This window comes from Cnephaeus nilssonii (genome assembly GCF_951640355.1).
Source record: "Cnephaeus nilssonii genome assembly, chromosome: 14".
NCBI classification, from domain to species: domain Eukaryota; kingdom Metazoa; phylum Chordata; class Mammalia; order Chiroptera; family Vespertilionidae; genus Cnephaeus; species Cnephaeus nilssonii.
The window spans coordinates 64,220,455-64,242,661 of NC_137085.1; positions in this window are offsets into that span (position 1 = coordinate 64,220,455).

Sequence of the window (22,207 nt, forward strand, 5' to 3'; positions counted from 1 at the left end):
AGGGCTGGGATATGTGTGCCAAGATGCTCTTCATGCTTTATCCTGCTGAGAGATAGAGCAATTGCACCTTACTCTTTTTTTTAAAACATTTCTTTTTCTTTATTGATTAAGGTATTACATATGTGTCTTTATCCCCTCATTGCCCCTCCCCCCACACTCATGCCCTCACCCCCCTGTTGTCTGTGTCCACTGGTTAGGCTTATATAGATGCATACAAGTCCTTTGTTTGATCTCTCCTCCTTACCCCCACCCTCCCATACCTTCCCTCTGAGGTTTGATGGTCTGATCGATGCTTGAGAAACTGCCATTTTGAACAAGGAAAGATCCAATTTAATCCTGTGGACCTAGAGCTGAGTGTTTGCTAGGTATCAGAATTTCACTAGATGCTGTGTAGAGCACCTGATGTTCAGATGAAGTGAAATGGGAAAGCTGTCAGAATGGCTCCCATGTAGGACAGTGAAGTGGACAAATGACACCTCACACACACTGTTGTCATCACACCTTAGACTGATGTACATTTTGCCCATTCAAAAGGGTGGAGACAGAGACTAAAAAAGGGGAAAAAACACATATGGTAACAAAAGAGAATAGTACATTTTCCTGAAGACAAAGAGGGGGAAAAAAGCAAATATTTGAAAGTGACTTATTATGAGAAACAGATGGAGACTTAAGTAGACATCTGTGTGGTGACATCTAAAATATGGAGTAGACAGGAATCGTGGATGAGAAGAAACTTGAGCATCAGTATATAAATTTTCACCATCTTTTCTAAATCAGCATCAAATGAACAAAAGAATATAAAAACAGAAGGATAATTTAGCATTTTTGATAAAAATCATGGGAGGATGCCATCCATATGCCAGAAGAATCAAGAATAGGACAATGTTAAATGAAGGTAATGGGAAATTCCTTATAAACTTTTTTTTCAGAGAAGTTAGTAGTATGGGATTATAAGAATTAAACAAAGGTGATCAAGAAAGAAACTAATATTTTTCTAGTCTGTTATTTTAAGACTATAGTTGAATAGTCAAAGTCAGGCTATGGGGTAGTAGAGGAATCTGCTGGACTTTTTTTTACTAAAATATAACAATTCAATTTAGAATTAAGTTACTGAGGAAAAACAAGAGCAAAAATTCTTGTTTGAAATAGGATGACTCTAGGGTATTTCTAGAGTGGAGGAAGTAGAGGTGGCAGACAGCACTCTCAGAAAGGACAGCGATTCCATGTGGAAAATGGCGAATACACCAAAGAAAAATAATTGAAAAGTTAGCCTCTCTCACAGGAAGTTTGCCAGTGACAACATGACTACTATGGCTCTAAATTATACAGGCAGTAAGTTCACCAAAAAGGATAATATAAACATACATGAAACCAGTTTTCAGTTTGAGGTCTGAAAAGAGTTTTAAGTAGCTTTTACGAAAACACTAAGAATAGCAAACTAAAATATATCTTTGTGAATAACTACTCAGCTAGAATGTGCTTTTTCTTCAATGATGTGTGAACAAAATACAACAAAACACTGAAAGAAATCATCTATATAAAAGAAGGTAAATGTAACACTGCAGTAAAGGAAGATAGTAGTTCTGAGTGAAAATACTGGAGTGAAATATTTTTTAAAGACATTCATGTTGTGATCTTATGTCATTCAGAGGAATGTGGACCCAGGCTCTGTTAAAAAAAAAAAAAAGAGCTAGTGGAATTCAGGAAATAATTGAAATAATTTAAAAACTATAATAGCCAAATGAACAACTGAAATAGAACACTAAGGATCAGAAAACCAGACAAGTTACATGTGGAAAAGCTTAGGAGAGTCTTGGAAAGAGGTACATACAATAAAGAACCAAAATATGAATAATTATTTTATTCCAAATAACAAGTCAAATAACAAATACAGATACTATAATATAGAGAGATGTCCTAATGGAAAATTTCTCAGAGATTAAAACAAACAAAAATAACATGAAAAACTCTGATCCTGCATTTGAAAGCAGTTCATCATATGACAGGTAATACCACGTATTTTGCTGAAATGTATAAATTTCTTTTTCTTTTTTCTTTTTCTAAGCTTATCCTGATACTCATCCAGGCAGGAAAAATAAGTTCAAAGAAGGAAGGGAAATTAGATTTGTTCTAGCAACAGTTTTGAAATGTGAGAAGTAATAAGTAATGTAAAGAGTTTAGAAAAAATATATAATCAAAATGTTATTCATATATAAAAACATATAAGGACACTTATAAAACATATTAAGCACATCTTTAAAATAAGTGTTTATAGGTACATTTTACTAACTGAAAAGCTAAATGAAAGTAAAGAATAATGAATTAAGTTGAGTGTTTATTTAACATGGTGCACATACTACAAATAATTATGGAAGATTCTCTACAGTTTACAAGGGGGTTATTTTCTAGTAAGTTGAAAATATTAAGTTGAACATACATTTAGTACATCGAACCTACTGAACATTACAGCTTAGCCTAGCCTAACATTTTTTTGAATATATTTTTTATTGATTTCAAAGAGGAAGGGGGAGAGAGAGAAAAAAAAAAGAGAGAGAGAGAGAAGAGAAACATCAATGATGAGAGAGAACCATTGATTGGCTGCCTCCTACATGCCCCACACTGGTGATCGAGCCTGCAACCCAGGCATGTGCTCTGACTGGGAATCTAACTATGACCTCCTGGTTCATAGGTCGACCCTCAACCATTGAGCCATGCTCTCTGGGTGAGCCTACTCTACCTTAAACATGCTCAGAACATTTATATTAGCCTAAAATTGGGCAAAATCATCTTGCTATGGTTACCCAAAATTATGAGGCCCGGTGCACGGATTTGTGCACTAGTGGGGTCCCTCAGCCTGGCCTGTGCCCTCTTGCAATCCGGGACCCCTCAGGTTTTGGCCTGATACCTGCAGGCCAGCGTCTGGAGCCCATCAGTTAGTTAGCTGAGTGGCGCTCCTGCTGAGGTCCTGCGTTGAGCATCTGCCCCCTGGTGGTCATTGCGTGTCATTGTGACTGGTTGACTAATCATTTGGTTGTTCAGTCGACTGGTCACTTAGGCTTTTATATAATACCAGAGGCCTGATGCACGAAATTCTTGCAAGAGTAGGCCTTTCTCCCCTCCCCCCCCCCCCCCCCCCCACTGCTGGCACCAGCTCCCTCTAGCACAAGGGACCCAGGCTTCCCTCCAGCTGCTGGCAGGCACCTGGGACCCAGGCTTCCCTCTCCGGGACATGGGCTTCACTTGCAGCTCTGACTTCGTCTGGAAGATGGTCCAGTCTAATTAGCATATTACGCTTTTATTATTATAGAAGATTGCTAGCTCGGGAAAAGATAAAAATTGTTTTCCACTAAGTGCGTATCACTTTTAGTAAAGTCAGAAAATCAGAAGTTGAACTCTTGTCAGGCAGGGGCCATCTAAATAACATAAAATGACACTAATCTAATAGTGAGTGGTTTAGGACCCTCTGTATAACATAAAATGATATCAATCTAATAGTAAGTGGTTTAAAATTACAAGTTATATTTTTCCCTTCCTACAAAGGAAGGGAGGTATTGCAGTGGAGAACAAGGTGGACAGAGTTCAAATATGTGCCCTTTATATTTTAGTTATATTGCGGTAAATCCAAAGTGGGTGTTTTATTGTTGATGATGATAATTGGGAATATACACAGTGAAGTATTTAAAAACGTCAGTGGTTGATATTTGTAGAATTACAGATAATATATGCACATTTCGTATTAGTGGAGTAAAATGAGGAGCACCCCTCCAATTCTGTGCAGCAGATACAGTTAGTGTCCTATATCCTCTTGGCCCAGGGCTGGGGTCACCAGATCTCCAGTGGACAGTCCCCACATATACAGTTTTTTGCCATAAACACTTTTGTGTCTCACCTTCCCCTACCTTTTCCTGAGGGCTTTCTTTGGAACTACAGGAACTTGCTCAGCCTGCTGAAAAGGAAGCCCAGGAATTTAGCACCCTCGGAGATAACCCTCATCCAGTGTAGGCTGGGAGTCAGCTGATGAAATCCCCAGCTTCCCTGTCTTTCAGTGGAACAGTCCTGTGGTCCACTCTGTCAATCCCTCAGAGGATTTTCAGTGGGATTGAGACTCAGTTGCTCACACTGGTACTGCCTGTACTCATGTGACTCTCATTGCCTTAAAACAAACAAACAAACAAACAAGCAAACAAAAACAAATTGTTCCCAGTCTCACTTTTTCACTTTCTTATTTCCTTACTTGTGCTTTCTGCAGTCCCCTCTCAAATAAGTTTGATTTATGCTACTTTGATGAAATCTAAACTAAAACATAGAAAATTATAGAATTCAAGAAAGCATTACAAATATGATGAAAGAAAAATATATTTATGCACTTTGACAAAGGACAGGGATATCTTAAATTCTTCAATTGGAAATAAGACCTTCAGATTGGATCAGATTGCTCATTATATCTGAGAGTGCTAAAACCAATTGACCAAGATAGCTTATAAAGAAAGGAGTAGGTAAGTCATTGGTTAAATACAAAGCAGACTAAAGATATGGTAATATAACAATAAGGATTCAATAGACAGAACATAAAATGGATCACCTAAATATAAAGGTTATTAGTTAAACCTAAAATTTTATATCAGACTAGAGGCCCAATGCACAAAATTTGTGCAAGAGTAGGCCTTCTTTCCCCCAGCTGCCAGCACCAGCTTCCCTCTGGCACCGGGACCTGGGCTTCCCTCCAGCTGCCAGCAGGCACCTGGGACCCACGCTTCCCTCGAGCCCTGACTTCGTCCAGAAGGTCATCTGGAAGGACATTCAGAAGGACGTCTGGTCTAATTAGCATATTACGTTTTTATTGTTATAGAGACTAACATAACTTTTAATAGTTTGTTACTATTATGAAAAACAACAACAATGATTTACAACATTAACCAGCATGATGGAAGAGGGAATAATTAGTATATGGATAGGACATAAAAAAATAGGAAACAATAGAAATGATAATTAAATCTAAGGGCAAGTTCTTAAAAATAGGTGTAACTTTTCCTAATCATTACAAAAATATTAATTATCAAAAATAATCTTCATACAAGTTCTGAGTCACATTATTCCGTTGTGGATATATTTTTCTGCATGGGTATCACATATTTTTTTAACTTTGATATCTAAAGAACTTGAAGATTATACTATTTAAAATTTAAAGCAATAGACAATATCTTGCTTTATCTGAACTGTTTCGCTGAGGAGTAAAGTATTGTTAAGCTTTAAAATTAATTTTAAGTAACTATCATGATTATAATTTCAAAACTGAACAAGAAAAATTAAAAGTAAAAACTACATACTCATTTGATACATTGGAAAAGGGGTATACTTGCAAATAACCCTTAATAGTATATTGGCCTTTGAATTTGGTAGGAATGAAATAATAGTCTTATATCCATCAACCTATTAAGCTTTAATAATATTAAAAGCTCAAAGGAGAAATTTTTATCATTTTTTTGAAAGATTCTAAAAGGACATTTAGTAAAATTTAGTATTCATCTTATTAAAAATTAAACCTCTAAGAAGCTAGGAATATAAGAATATTTCCTCAATATGATAAATCATCTCTTTGTCAAACCATCAACCAAATACACTTAACAATGAAACACTTGAGAAACCCCCAGTAAATCAAGTTTATGACAAAGGTTTCTGCTGATGCAATTATTATTGTTCTACTTAAATCCAGAAAATAGGAAAGCATGAGTAAATATTAGGAAAATGAAGGTAAAATTACTATTATTAGAAGATCATTTAATTATTTGCTGGAAACCTAATGAAATCGACCAGCTTGTGAAAAAAAAAAGTTTTGTGAGCTTTCTGAAGATAAAATGTGTATGTAAAAATTAGTAATTTTCCTGCATAGCATATTGGTTAAGAATATAGTTTTGGAATCAAACCAATAAGGATTTGAATTTTAGTACTTGAATAATATTAGAGCAATTACTTCAAACTAACAAGTTAAAGAATCTCCCCATCATACTCTTTATTAGATGTTACTCTGGAAATTCTAACAATCCATATGGAAACAATAGGTAAATTGTTAGGAAAAATAACACTACATTGTTGCTCAATGTAAATAGCCAATTACTTAATAGAAAACAAAATAAAACAAACTGAGAAACTTTAAGAACAAAGTAACCAGAATGAACACATTTATAAATACCCTAATAAAATGCAATAATAAATTTCTATTCATAGTAGCATGAAGATTTAAACAGATTTGTTACTTACATGAATAAAATTACAAACTTAAATCATAAACAAGAGACTTTAAATAAGACTTGAGTACATAGAATAAAGGATGTTATATTTCAGATAGAAAGACTGAGTATTGAAAAGTGTCAGTACTTCCTAAATTAATTAAGGGGTTAACATGTCTAAATAATAATTCAAATGGAATTCATTTTGGAACCTGAAAAATATTTTCTATGTAAGTTTATCTGGAAGTACAAGAAGTTGAGAACAGTTAATGGAATAAAAGAGTGTAATAGATCAATTTTTCTAAAAATTTAAAGTATAAGTTATATTAATTAAAAATACATAGTACAATTCCAATAAAAAATCTATTTTATATGTGAATACAAATGTCATCAAAGTTAAAGAGAATATCTCAAAAAATATTTCAGATTGGCACCTTGAAATAGAAACTGCAGTGTATTTAAGATAACATGAGAAGCAAATGCAAGGGACCTCAGGTGCCAGGAGAGGCTGTTGGTGAATCACAGGTGTGCCAGTTATATGTGAAGCTGTCTCTTCCTTCCCCAAACTCTTGGTAGCCAGTGGGGTTGTGGTCAAGAAGACCTTGAAGGGAGGCCATTAGGAAGGACTCAGAGCACTGGATTTTACACCAATTTGCTATTACCTGTCAGCTCAAAGCCAGGCTTCTTGTATTGATGGTACCAAGTGGCAGGCATCTCAAGTTCTTATAACTGAAAAGGAAATGGTGATACCATGGAGTTCTTGCATTTTGGATCATATTGTTTCTTTTAAACAGGGTGAGCCATGGACAGAGTAGGAATTTGTTTCAGCATTGGGTACATAAGGTTTTGGCTTAGGATAAAATGTAGTCAAACATATGATAAATATATTAAATCATAAATAAATCCATAAGTAAAATTTTAAAAGTTAAGAGAACATTTCCTACAACTGAAGGGTATGCATTTCTAAAATAAGGGCCAGCCTAATGCCTAGTACAGTGAAAATCCAAACAAATTTTATCATTGTGAATTATGTAATGCCAGAGCTGAAGAGAAGGTCCTAAAGGGTTCCAGAAAACAAACAAAGTAGGGTTTCATGTAAAGAATTAAAGTCACAGTAGCACTGGACAGATGGTAAAGTTGGATGTGAAGACAATAAAGCAATATTTTAAAAAACCTAGACTTTTAATGTAAATTCCCTATAATCTATTTCAAGAAATGGGTCCAACAAAGGAGAGAAAGGAAGGGAATTTATAACATGATGCTGAGGGGGATTCTGGGGGTAATGGCTGTGTGGAAGGTCTCAGAAGAAGTACTGGGAGACTGAATGTGGGAGGACTCCAGTTCAAAAGGGGAAAAATTCTCATGGTACTTGACCATGTGGGAAGGGGTGTTAGTGTTCTGTTCGAGAGCTTGGGGGGGGGGGAATTGTAGATAAATACATAGAAAAGTAAGAAAACAAGACAATTATTATATTTAAAAACTAGAGAGGAATTTTATAAGAAAATAAATATAATCCTAGTATACTTTGTGGCTCAGAAGTCAGTTTTATTTATAGTTATATTAATGTAGATATCAAATACTGATTTAAAAATCAAAACATTGGCCCTAGCTGGTTTGGCTCAGTGGAAAGAGTGTTGGACTGTGGACTGGAAGGTCCCAGGTTCGATTCTGGTCAAGGGCACATGCTCAGGTTGCAGGCTCGATCCCCAGTAGGGGGTGTGCAGGAGGCAACCGATCGAGGGTTCTCTCTCATCATTGATGTTTCTATCTCTCTCTCTCTTCCTTCCTCTCCAAAATAAATAAAAATACATTAAAAAAAATAAAATCAAATCAAAATCAAAACATTGTCATATAACTATGTTGGGTAAATGGAAGATGGGAAGTGTGTATGTTAGGGTAGGTTATAAGAGACTTGAACTTTAATATCCTAATATGTACATTAATATACAATATTTAATTATTTTTATCTCAAAAAGGGAATGACTCATTTTTTCCTCTTTTTCTCCCTTCCCTTCCCCTCCTCTGTCCATCCCTCTTTTATTACCTCTATATCTTCTCTTCCTTCCTAGGAAGCAACAGATGGAAGGAAGATCTTGTTCCCTGATATTGGGTATTCATAGGTGAGGTATGAAAGGCAAAGAAATAGCGATGGATAAAGGGTAATTTATGGACTGTGGTCTGTTGGACAATAGGCTGTGAGAATCTTATTTATTCAGGGAGAAGGAACAGCAAATGTAGAAAGTCAGAAGCAGGACTGAATTTATCCAACTGTGAAGAACAGTAGAATGCTAGATGTGCTCATAAGTACCCAGTTTTTGTAGGAGAATTCTGTGGGAGAGACACATTCAGAATTGATCACGTAGGGCTTTGTAGGACAGGGTGACAATTTGGCTTCTCAATGTGTGGAGAAAAGACTGTAGGCAGCAAAATGGAAGCATGGAGAGCACAGCGGCCAAGGAGGTACTGAGGCTTGGGCAGGCCCGTGGAGGGGGTATGAATGTCTCTCTCCTGACCTCACATCAATACTTTCTTGGCTAGCTGAGAGGAATCAAGTATTCTGAGCTTTTTGTGGGTATTTTCGGCATGGTTCTTTACCTGGAAATGCTGTCAGATACATGCCTGAAGCTTCTGGATGGACGGATGGTCCTGGAACTCAGAGTTAGGAAAGAGGATGAGTGAATGAGCCCTGGGGAATGATGCAGTCAGAGAGTACAGTCTGATCATCCTCACTCCCAGCCCTTTCAAAGAAAAGCATAGTGAACTGAAAGACAACACCATCTACAGCCAATCAGTACATCGGAATTACCTGAAACAGCTTCTAAACATTTCCAGATTGTGTCTAATCACCAGTTAGATTGCGTCTAGAATGCCAACTCCTTCAAGGAGTGTCTTCCATCAATGCTATGTATTATGAGGGGATACTTTGCAGAAGTGCTCTGTAGACAGCTTGTGCCACCAATGAGTAGGGAAGTTCCTAACAAACATGAACTGCTTAAGTGCATGTTAATGCCACTTTTTTCATTTTGTCAATGCGATACAGTATACTTAATGCATTTAGTATAGGTTGTTGAAACTGAAACAGTTATCCTTTAGTGTCCCAGAAGTCTAATTACAAGCCAGCTAATTCTCTTTATCTATGTTCTGGTAGCTTCTCTATTAGAATAAAGAAACTGTGTAATAGAATGACTTTTGACTGTATGTTTCAATGTTAATACGATGTGGTTTAACTGCTTCTACAAGTTCATCTCCTTCCTAACAACCTAGTTGAAATGAGATAGGGCAAACAGTGTGCTAAATCTTTCACAGGATTTCAGTACTACCTGCCACTCCAGGATAGAGAATAATTTTGATTGTTTTCCTCCCTTTATTTTCTTACAGCAAATATTTGAGCACCTACTATGTTCTAAGGAGTGAACAAAGTAGAAAAAAATCCCCTTCCTTATGATCTTATTCAAATGCAGTGATACAGATGACAAAAAGCATTAAGTAAAATATGTCATATATCAGATGGTGATAAGTATTATTGATAAAAATAAAGCAGGAAAGATCATTGGTTAGCTTGTAATTCAGTGGAATGCATGGCAGAGAGGGGAGGTATATTTTGAAGTGTGGCTGGCTAATCGCTGGTTCCAAGATTCCATCATTAGTGATTTAATACGTATATAATCTTTACCTTAGTCTTGGAATAAGGTTTCCTCTGCAAAGATTGGTGGAAAGCACATTGTAACAGGAACTGAGAAATCTAGATTTTAGTTTTACTTTCGCTGCTCTTGGCTCTTTCTGGGTGATGTGACCTACTCCCCAGGATTTTAATAGTATATGAGGGATAATGACTTCCAATGTACTTCTCCAGGCTTGATTCGAAACCTAGTCTCCAAAATATGTTGGATGCCACGCCCCCAAGCTACCCCCCCCCCCCACATTGTCAAAATCAGTATATTCAAATATGAGCACACTACCCTACCATTCACCTCTTGACACATGATCATTTTCCTGAATACCCAATCTTGTTTATGAACATCATGGTTAAACTCATTTATATAATGTAAAAGTACAGTCTTCCTTTCTGCATCTTTCCCTTATATTTCCCATCCACATATTGTTTCAAAGGGGTAACTCTCAAAGCAACTGTTTTAGACCAGATCAGTTAACTGATTTTTGTTGAGCATCTGGAATGCGCCAGGCACCTTGTTAAATTTTGGGAACATGAATGGAATGAAGGTGGTTCTTCCTGAGCCTAAAACATATCCAAACTTATTTGACTGGTTGGGCAAGAAAGGGACTCACTGTGCTGATTTGTATGGTAGCTTCTGCTAAAGAGCCTGAGGGAGAGCACCCGAAAAGGTGAGAACCTAAGAGCACTGGAAGGGGCATGATGAAGGTCAGTCTCTGAACTCTTGGAGCATTTTTGTCATGTTTGAGCCTGTCTGGAAAGAATGGTTAGAGGTATAACCTATAGAACGTAGGTTTTCATGAAGAGCTCAGTGAGACACAGGCTATGGGATCAGAGTAGACTAACAATATTGATTAAGCTCTCTGGCAATAAAGTGGAAAAAAGGGATTCCCTGCTCTTAGCTGTGCACATAGCTGTGCACAGTACTGCTCTGGTGCTCCAATTCAGTCACCCTCTTTAGGGGCTGTCAGTAAGAAGAAAGAGGATTACTCTAGTGGTGCGAAAAGGACAATGACAAACAGAGCAGGAAAGATAGAACAGGAATCTATTTTTAAAATATGTTTTTATTGATTTTGGAGAGAAAAGGAGAGGGAAAGAGAGAGAAACATTGATGTGAGAGAGAAATGTCTATCAGCTGCTCTCACACGCACCTGATTGGAGACCGAACCCCCAACCTGGGCAAGTGTCCCAACCAGGAATGGAATGAAATGGTCACCTTTGGTTGATTGGACAGCACTCAACCAACTGAGCCACACTGACCAGGGCAGGAATCTATTTTTTACCCCATTGGCCACAATTAGGAGTCCCTTATTCTAATGCAAACATCATTGACCCAAACTTTAAAGAACTTAGACAAGCTTGTCAGTGGGACAAACAAACATTCTCTAATATCAGTCAGTTCATTGTCCATACCCCATATCCTCCAGTTCCTGCTGTCTAATCTGAGACAGCCACGCATCTTTTCTGCATATTAGTTATTTCAGATATTAATGGCAATAGCCTATGAAGGTTATTGTGAAGATACATTGGATGGAAAAGTGTATAAAGTAGACCTACTACACAGTTTCTGGAGTATTGTGTCTACCCAAAAGTTTGTCTTAATAATAACCACAACAGTAGTAACACGGAGCTGCTACTTTGATCCCCAGCCTTTATTTTTTTTTTGGGGGGGGGTTTAAGGGATATAATTTTTGACATGATTCATAGAAACTATTTGAAGAAGGTATTTAAAAGAAAACGTATTTTTTTGCCTTGTTACCCTTCTCAGTGAAGTTTAAAGTAACAAAGGAAAGGCAGCAAGGGAAGAGTGCTAACCATCCACACCACTGCTGCTGCTCTTGGTAGCTGGTGCATATGTGTCAAGTCCATTGGGCTCTTGGGCCTGCAAGGCAAATTCCATGTTCTGTCCAGCAATACACCAATGCTGCTAACAGTCCTGTTGTATTCTCTGTGACATTAGCTGAGAATTTTCCTAGAGCTCATCATCTACTGCCAGTAAGAGTGAGTTCACCGTTTCATCTACTTTTAATCCAAAGAAAAAGTAAAAGTTAATATGAAAAACAATTCAGAACATAATGTTTACACATAAATTTAACATGTTGAATTCTGCAGAATGTGGAATTTAAATTGTGAACAAAAAATCATTGGTTTTAATTTCTACTGAAGTTGAAAAATAATCCAAGGGACAAAAAGTAAAGTAAAAAAAAAGAAAACGAAAACAAAAAACCACACACACAACTGTGAACCTCTAGAAAAAGATTCCTGAGATTTTTTTAAACATGTAGTTACAGTGATGGTGTGGGGTGTTCTTGGTTGGAGGATTCAGAGGCACAGAACTGAAGGATCCAGAGGTTCTCTTGGCATCCGATGGCCCGGCAGTAGGTGAATGTTCAAATAAGAAGCTCAGCCACAGAGATGTCTATTGCTTCCAGAAATTTTTCTGGGGCTCAATACTCAAATTTCTTTTGTAAATAATGTAGAGATTTTAGTTCCAAGTCACAGTAATTAAATGCCATAAATGAGAATACTAATAATAAATTTCTGGTTAATATTTCTTCAGTTCTTAATATGTGCCAGCTCTTTATGCAGTGCTTTACATGCATTATATCATGTAATCTTTAAACTGATGCTCTTATTGAGGTACTATTATTATTCAAAACTATAAGAAATCTGAGACTTATGCATATGTAAATAAATTTATCAAGATGGAATACAGATTTTCAGCAATGCGTGTTCCTAATGGAGCACATTTCCTGCATATTTACAAATTTTTAATACTTACTTTGAGAACAACTTAACATAATGGGCAAGAGCATAGATGCTGGAACCCACCTACCTGGCATTGTCTTCTATCTTCCAAGTTACCTTGGCCAAGTTTTTTACCTCTCTGTGCTTAATTTTTATTATTTTAAGTGAGGATAATTTTAATAGTTTTTATTGCATAGATTAGTTGTAATGATTAAATAAATTAATTATATGTAAAATATTTCAATAGTAAATCCTAAAAAATGTTCATTCTTATATGGAGGCACTTACTATGATATTAAAAATGTTATAAGAAAGGAATTTAAGAAATTAATGATTCAATAAATGAGATTAGATATTGAAAATGGAACCCTATTCACAAATTGAATCCATAGACAAAGTTTAGAATGAGCCTGGCCTTGAGGGAACTTGCCTCAACCATCTGGTTAATACTCAGAGTCCATTGCTTTCAGAAAGATACACGCTGGCCCATCTGAATTGACATCTGTGTGCACACTGAAGTCCCGGAGGATAATTAACAGAGAAAACACCAACAGTAATACTGACATAAGCCTGGGGAACTAAGCCATAAAATTCTCCATATAAACAAGTGGCCTATATAACCACAAAACTATAAATTTTGGTCTTGCCCCAGGGGTACCTGAAATAGCCAGATGCTCAAATAAAAGTAAACTTATTTCTGAAGTAGATGGCAAACAAGATTTTAAAAAATCACACCTTTCTTTGATCACTTTTACTCACCTTTAGGCAGGTGAATTCATGCTACCTCGTTTCATGATAATTTTGAGTGACACCTCATGACCAAAGCATTCAATATATTTCTCTAGTTTATCAGATTTTTAAAATTATACATTTTATTGAAGTACAGCATACATACAATGCATGATGCATTAGTGTAAGTATTAATTCAAGATGAATCATAGAACCACATACCAAAGGTAAAACTATAATGAATTTTCAAGAAAATGTATCTATGTAACCAGAACTCAGTGGAGAAATAGAATATTACTGGCCTCAGGAAGCACCCTTATGACATTCCTTGTCACTAATATCCTCTGAAGATAACCACTATCTTGAGTCCTAACACTAGACATTGATTTTACATATTTCTTAAGATGGAATCAGACAACCTGTGCTTCTGTGTTCTTTCACTCAACGTTGTGAGATCCATCCACAATCTCATTGATATCTAGAATAACATTCCATAAACACCGCCATTTGTCCATTCTCTTGTCCAGGACATACAGATTGTTTCTAGTTTGGGATATTATGAATATGTTGTGAAAAGTTTTGTACATATATTTGGTGAACATTTGGACTCATTTCTATAGGTTACATACCTCTAAGTGCAATGTCCAGATGCACATTTATGAGTACATTCAACTTCAGTAGCTATTGCCAAAAGATTTTTCAGAGATCTTGTAGTGGTTTTCAGTTTGTTGAGTAGTGTATCAGAATCAGGCTAATATTTTTCTCATTAAATTTAAAAATATTAATGGGGGGAATATTAACAGATAATAAATGTATACTTCAGGGACTCTGATAATGTATATATTTGTATTACAACTACTCGAATAAAGGTAGACCACTTTCCCATCATCTTAGAATGTTTCCTTGTGCCCTCTTCCAGTCACTCTCCACCATAGACAACCATTGTTCTGATTTCTATCACCAGAGGTTAGTTTTTACTGTTCTTGAATCTTCATATAAATGGAATGAGGCTCTTGTGTCTGGTTTCTTTTGCTCAGTGTAATGATTTGAAATTTATCTCTGTGGTTGCTTATTTCTGTAGAACATTCTTTTTTCTTTTATTTTTTTTTCAGAGCAATAGTCTATTGTATGAGTATACTACAATTTGCGTTTGAAAACTCCACTCCACTGTTAATGGACATTTGAATTCTTTTAATTTTGGGTGGTTATAAATAAAGTTGCTAAGAAAATTTCAATGCAAGTTTTTTTTGAGGACATATGCTTTGGTTTCTCATGGGTAAATATTCAGGAAAGAAATTTCTGGTCGTGAAGTTAGTATATATTTATCTTTATAAGAAACTACCAAAATTTTTTATAAAGTAGTTGATTTATTTTATGACCTTATTAGCTATATCATAAAGTTCTGGTTGCTACACATCTTTGTCAATGTTTACTCTTGTCTTTTTTATTTTAACTTTTCTTATGGTTAAAAAAATAGTATATTAGGGTTTTAATTGGCTTTTACTCTGGTGAAAATGGCATCAGAAGACTTTTAATGAACTTATTGCCCAATTCTTGGTCACATGTCTGTTCAGACCTTAGTCCAATTTTTTAAAAATTGGATTGTGTGGGGATTTTTTCTTTCTTTATTGATTAAGGTATTACATATGTTTCCTTAACCCCCCCATTGCACCCCCACCCCCCCTGCTCATGCCCTCACCCCCTTGGTGTCTGTGTCCATTGGTTGGGCTTATATACATGTATACAAGTCCTTTGGTTGATCTCTTCCCCCTACCCCCAACCTCCCCTACCTTCCCTCTGAGGTTTGACGGTCTGATAGATGCTTCTCTGTCTCTGGATCTATTTTTGTTCATCAGTTTATGTTATTCATTATATTCCAAAAATGAGTGAGATCATGTGATATTTATCTTTGTCTGACTGACTTATTTCACTTAGCATAATGCTCTCCAGGTCCATCCATGCTGTTGCAAATGGTAGGAGTTTCTTCCTTTTTATAGCAGCTTAGATGTAGATGTTCCACAGTTTTTTAATCCACTCATCTGCTGATGGGTATCTAGGCTGTTTCTAAATCTTAGCTATGGTAAATTGTGCTGCTATGAACATAGGGGTGCATATATCCTTTCTGATTGGTGTTTCTGTTTTCTTGGTATATATTCTTAGAAGTGGGATCACTGGGTCAAATGGGAGTTCCATTTTTAGTTTTGTTTTTTCTTTTTTTGAGGAAACTCCATACTGTTCTCCACAGTGGCTACACCAGTCTGCATTCCCACCAGCAGTGCACGAGGGTTTCTTTTTCTTCACATCCTCACCAGCACTTGTCATCTAATCTAATAATAGAAAAATATGCAAATCGACCGCACCTTCGCTACGCCCAAGCCACGCCCACCAGCCAAGCCACGCCCACCAACCAATCAGGACGAATATGCAAATTATCCAAACAAATATGGCGGCTAATTTGCATATCGCGACAGTGTAGAAAGAAGCCAAGAGCTGCAGAAGGGAGCAAAGCTGCAGAGAAGCAAGCAAGCCAGGGGGAGGAGAAGGGAGGAGCAGAGGCGGGGCCGGGGGAGAAGGAAGTTGAGCAGGCGGGGCCGGGGGAGAAGGGGAGGGGCCGGGGAAGAAGGGAGGAGCGGAGGCGGGGCTGGGGGAGAAGGGAAAAGCAGGCAGGCTGGCAAAGAAGGCGGGCCGGGGGAGAAGGGAGGAGCGGAGGCGGGGCCGGGGGAGAAGGAAGGAGAGCGGGCTGGCGGAGAAGTTAGAAAAGAAGGGGGGCTGGCGGAGATCACGGGGCGGGGGACAAGGGAGGAGAGCAGGCAGGGTGGGGTAGAGTGCAGCAGGAAACCCTATTGCAGGATTTTTCCTGCAACGGGAACGCTAGTTTGTTGATGATAGCCATTCTGTCAGGTGTGAGATGGTACTGCATTGTCGTTTTGATTTGCATCTCTCAGATGATTAGTGACTTTGAGCATGTTTTCATATGTCTCTTGGCCTTCCTTATGTCCTCTTTTGAAAAGTATCTATTTAGGTCCATTGCCCATTTTTTGATTGTGTGTGTTTTGATTTGTAGGAATTTGTTTCCTTGATTCAAATCTTTGTCAGATATATTTGTAGCAAATTCTTTGATCATGTGGCTTGTCTTTACATTTTCTTAATGCTATCTTTTGATAATAATGATAAAGACATTTTTAATTTTGAGAGACCAATTTAAGTTTTATTTTTCATGTTCATTGCTTCTTTATATCTTATCACTAAATCTCTGCCTATCACAAAGTTGCAACAGTAATCTTCAATGTTTTCTTTTAGATTTGTAGTTTTATTTTTTGTATGTAGTTCTATAATTCATCTTGAATTAATATTTACATGTGGTCTGAGGTAGGATCCAAGGTTTATTTTAAAAAAATGTTATTCCAGTGCCATTATAAAAAAGAGTCTCCCCACCTTGGAATAGCCTCAGAGCACTTATTGAAAATTAGTTTGATAATTTTATAAATTTTTCCCCCCAAGAACTCTTTATTTTATTAGTCTGTCTACTTTTATGTCAATAGCACATTATCTTGATTACTGGAACTCTATGGTAAATCTTGTTATCAGGCAGTAAATCATAGTAAATCTTCCAACATTATTGTTTTTGAACAAGTTTATTTAGATTAGTACAGATACTTGCGTCTTCATATGCAATTTAGAACCAATTTGACCTTCTTTCCAAATAAGCCTGTTGATTCTGAATGTGATGTATCTATAGATAAATTTGGGGAATACTGATGTATTTATAATGTGGTATCTTCTAATCAAAATAATGATATATTTCTTCATTATGTAGGTCTTAATTGGTTTCAGCAATGTTGCTCAGTTTTCACTGTTGAATTGTTTAATTTGTGTATTTTTAGACTTATTTTTAAGTATCCTATGTTTTTAACACTGTTATAAATGATATTAAAAAATCAGTATTTTTCATTGTTTGCTACTGCTATATAGAAGTACAATTGGTTATTCTGTGCTTACCTTGTATCCCATGACCTTTGTAAATTCATTTAATTCTAGTAATTGTTTTGTACTAGTATATTTGTAGGATTTTCTATGTAAACTATCATATTTTCTGTGCACAATAGTAGTCTTATTTCTTCTTCTCTTCCTTCTTTTCACTTAGCTTGGATTAACTGTTTTCTCTTTTGTGATTTCCATGTGCACCTTGGACTTACCTTCTGCAATGGAAATATGCAGAAGAGGACACAATAGAGAAAGGGAGGAGTTTCTCCGCTTATCTTCCCAGTGTAATAGGATCTTTTGAAAAGGCCATGCGGGCATATATGCTAACTTAACTTAGTCACTGCATCAGTGAAATGTCTGATAAAAGCTGGTTATCGTCAACATGGCAGCATCTCTCCTTATAGCGAGTGTAGAGAAGTGTCTCAAAGGGATAATATCATGCTGCTTCTAAGTAAAGAAAGGGTTCATCCATGAATGCTGATAGAACGAATAACAATAACAGCCACACTGCTGCAAATACCGCTCAGAAAACCAAACTAACACACATTGAGTGCCTCCTATTTTCTAGTAGCTTTATAGTTTATTAATATAATATTAATAAATATTTTCTCTCAATATTTCTAAGATTCACCCATATTTTGTATAGTCATTTTCATTACTGGGTTAGCTCTCATTGTGTGAATATAGCAGGATTTATTTATCTATTCAACTCTTGATAGCCATTTGGTTAGTTTCTAGCTTGGGACTATTGCAAATAAGGTTGCAATGATATATTCTTATGTTTATAATTTAATCTACATGTACATACATTTCTGTTGGGTATGTAACTAGGGATAGAATTGCTACGTCATAAAATGGCATGCATATGTTTAGGTTTAGTAGACACTGTTAAGCAGTATCCCAAAAATGATTAATTCAAGAGAAATTTATTTTAAAAGGAAACTTTAATACTTTTATAAAAGGAAAACTAATGTCACTGGCCATAATTATACAATTAAATCATAACATAAAAACCTAATTTAAGGAAAACTTTATTTACATTTATGCCATTTAGCATAATTTTTACTGCCACAAAATACATGGGTAGATGGGTATCATACTTTGGATAATGAAGTTCTATGCCACTTATAATAATTAATCATATATTGTCTGGTCTTGTTATATTGCCTTGACAGTTATTTACATTTTTTATGTGAGACATAATTATTATGTCTTATTTCTCTTCTTGCAAGTGGCAGAGGTATTATAGTTTTACATATCATTTGTTTGATTAAAATTTCATTTAGTAAAAAGCATTAGCTATTATATTTCAGAAAATATTTATTGTAAGCAATATTTAAGCAGGCAATTTGCCACAAACTTTTTTTAACTTTTAAGTCAGTGATGTATACTATTGGCATTGGTGTTATATAGTGAGCTATGTATGCTTGTGTATATTTCATTTGGTGCTTATTGTTTATTAAGAGTTGGCATATGGGAGTGAAGAAAGCTTAGGCATTGGAGTCAACAGATTGGATTTGAATATCTCCCTTCTTGCCCCCCACTCTGTGTTACTTTGTTAGGTAATTTAATCATTCTGAGTCTCAGGTTCTTTTTTGTTGTTGTTGTTAAATAAAGATGATAAAGCGTCATAGCATAAAGTTCATGTGGATTAAATAAGATTATGGACATTTAGCTCCTGGCACATAGTAGGTCTTTAATAAGTGGTCATTTTCATTGATAGACTTTTTTTCCTGGACCTTGATTGAAAAGAAAGTGACTTAATACATCTTTTATAAAAAATAAATTTCTTAAATTATCTGCTTAAGTATATATAACTATACTAGTGGCCTGGTGCATGAAATTCGAGCATGGGAGGGTGATTCCTCAGCCCAGACTACACCCTCTCCAATTGGGGACCCCTTGAGGGATGTCCAACTGCCGGTTAAGGGATGTCCGACTGCCAATCCTGTAGGATCGGGCCTTATCCGGCAGTCGGACATCCCTCTCGCAATATGGGACCGCTGGCTCCTAACTGCTGACCTGCCTGCCTGCCTGATCACCCCTAACTACCTCTGCCTGCCTGCCTGATTGCCCCTAACCCCTCTGCCTGCCTGCCCAATCTCCCCTAACCTCTCTGCCTGCCTGCCTGATTGCCCCAAACTGCCTCTGTCTACCTGCCTGATTGCCCCTAACTTCCCTCCCCTGCTGGCCTGATCTCTCCCCAAATTGCCATCTCCAGCCGGCCTGATCTTGCTCCCAACTGCCTTAAAACCCCTCCTCAGCCCTCACCTTAGGTTCTGCCTCACAGTTAACCCAGATTAGGTTCTGATTGGTCAGTTTCTATGCCAGTCAGTGTCAAACACTCCACCTCCTAGGAAGCCATTGGCTCCTCACAGTTCACCCAGATTTGGTTCTGATTGGTCGGTTTCTATGCCAGCCAGCATCTCCGGGCCTATCCCCAGGCCTGATCAGGGAGGTGGGGCTGATCAGCAGCCCCCATGGAGGTCCGGAGAGAAAGAGAGGCATGCTGCTGGCCAGGCCCAGAGAGAAAGACAGAGGCAAGGGCTGATCTGCTACTACGTAGGCTATGGATCAGACCCTGCTTCTCTCTCCAGGTGTCTCTCCGGGCCTGATCCGCAGCCCCCTCAGCAGTCAGTGCTGGGTTGCTGCACCTGCAGCGGCAGCAGTCAGTGCGGGGTCACCACAGCAACCCAGCACTGACTGCAGGACTGACTTCCGGTGTTCGGTCGAGTCTTTGTTCGTTACAGTCACTGCCTTTTTATATATATATAGATGTGTCGATATGCATAGCTATATTTAAAAATATGTTTTCATTCTCAAAGTTTATATAACTTCTAAGAGTGTCTTTCTTATTCTTTCTTTGAAGTAATTTAAACAGAAACAGAATCTGACTTAATGAGCCTTACAATAGCTTAATAATGACCAGCCTTCTACAATGGTCAGTTATAATATGGGCTTTGAAATAAAGGGATATGTACTTAAATCTTGGCTCTACAACTTACTTTTATTGTGCCAGGTTATATAACCTCTTTGGATTTTAATTTTCTAATCTACAAAATAGAAATTATAATACCTACCTCAGTGTCTACAATACTACACAATCTTTCATTAAATAATAAGACTTTTAATTGAAACTCTGTTCTTAGAGAATTGGGATTAAGTATTTTCCTGTATCTTCTGATTTACTAGCAAATTCATATTTGTGTTTCATGTCTTTATCTGTAAATGAAATAATAAAAAATACATACCTGTTTATATACCTGATAACATGGTCTTTGTAGGCTGTCACACCTAAGATGTGATGAGCTCTGCTCAGTGAACTTGCCCTTGATATGAGGATTTTTATTTCAGGAATAGATAGCACATTGATCTCTTTTTTCAATTTTTAATTGCTAGGAATAGCAAAAAGTGACTGATCTTTTAAAATGTCAATTTGAATTTGCAATTTAATGCTTACAAAAAATAAAAGAAAAACCAAAGTAATCATTTTGAATGCAACCCAGTAAACTTGATTATTTCATTTGTTTTTGAGATCTATAATTCCGAGAAAATTAGGGACACTGGTTTTGGTAAGTTCACCAAGTTAAGTAAGCATTCTAGATGCAAAAAAGTTGGAATTAAATTTGCTAATAAATGTAAGTTAATTAGAAAGTCTGACTTAGTTGATTAGATAGCATTGCATGTATGATTTCAGAAGCAGTGGGTAAGGGTAGATATAAAGTAAGGAAACAGATAAAGTACATATATTTGGATGTGGAAGTCATCTGGTTGCTGGTGGCTCAGTGAATATTAGTTATAGTAGTGTTTTAAGTCAGAACTGTCAAATTTCAGCTTCACTCTTGAAAACTGTTATCTGATTTAATTTGAGTAGCAAACATGCAAGCTGACTTCTTCATGGGCAAAGAACAGCAAACTACCTAGCTTACTTGTGAATTGTGCGTATCATTTCATAACCACCCTTGACTATCTGCCAGCATGTAGTGTTTATCTCTTTGGAGGACAGCAGGGCATTCCTGATTTTGGAAGCAATGGATAAAACAGAAGTTGAGTATATTATCAGCAGAAATAGTTACCTTTGAATGAACTGGCAAGGACTGAATCCTACTGTTTTCTGTAGTGTTTATAAAAGATTATATTCACCATTCAGTAAGTGAATACTTTTAAATATAAATGCCCCCCAAATACCCAATAAGACCAAGCATACAGGTGTGACCTCAGTATTTGGGAGGACCATGTTCTAGGTGAGAACCTCCAGTATTAGGAGGTGGTATTGGAGAAATGCTTTTTGTAATTCTTTCTACTCTTACTCAGAGAAAATTGCTTTATCTGATTGGTGAAGTGAGGGTCTAACGGCCTTTTTTCCACATTTTGCTTTTGAGAATGAGGCAACTGGCCACTGGGTAAGTGTGCTGCAGATCAAATCTTATTGGAGAGTAAGTCCCAAGGGACTAGAGAAGGGACAGGAACTGACAGGTTTAGTTTACTAGCAATAAAGCTGCTACTCTGATTGCCATTACCCCAACTCCTCTATCTTTTCCTGAAATGGGTCTGAACTTGGAGGTAGAGAGGGAAGTGATTTATTGGTTCTCTTATCCCTCAGCCTAAATGTCATAAAGATATTATTCCAGTGGACATATTAGGAGATTATCAGGGAGCTCTAATGCTGGCTGTGAAAGCTGAGCTGCTGCTAGTAATGGAGTCAGTCGTTTGCACACTGCGGGAACTGGGGGGCGCAGTGATCAGCATTGCTGCCTGTACCTGACACAGGATCAGTGGGGAGAGCTCAATAAATCTCTCCTCCTCACAGGAGAGTGGGAGCTATTGATCGCCAGTGGCTCCATTA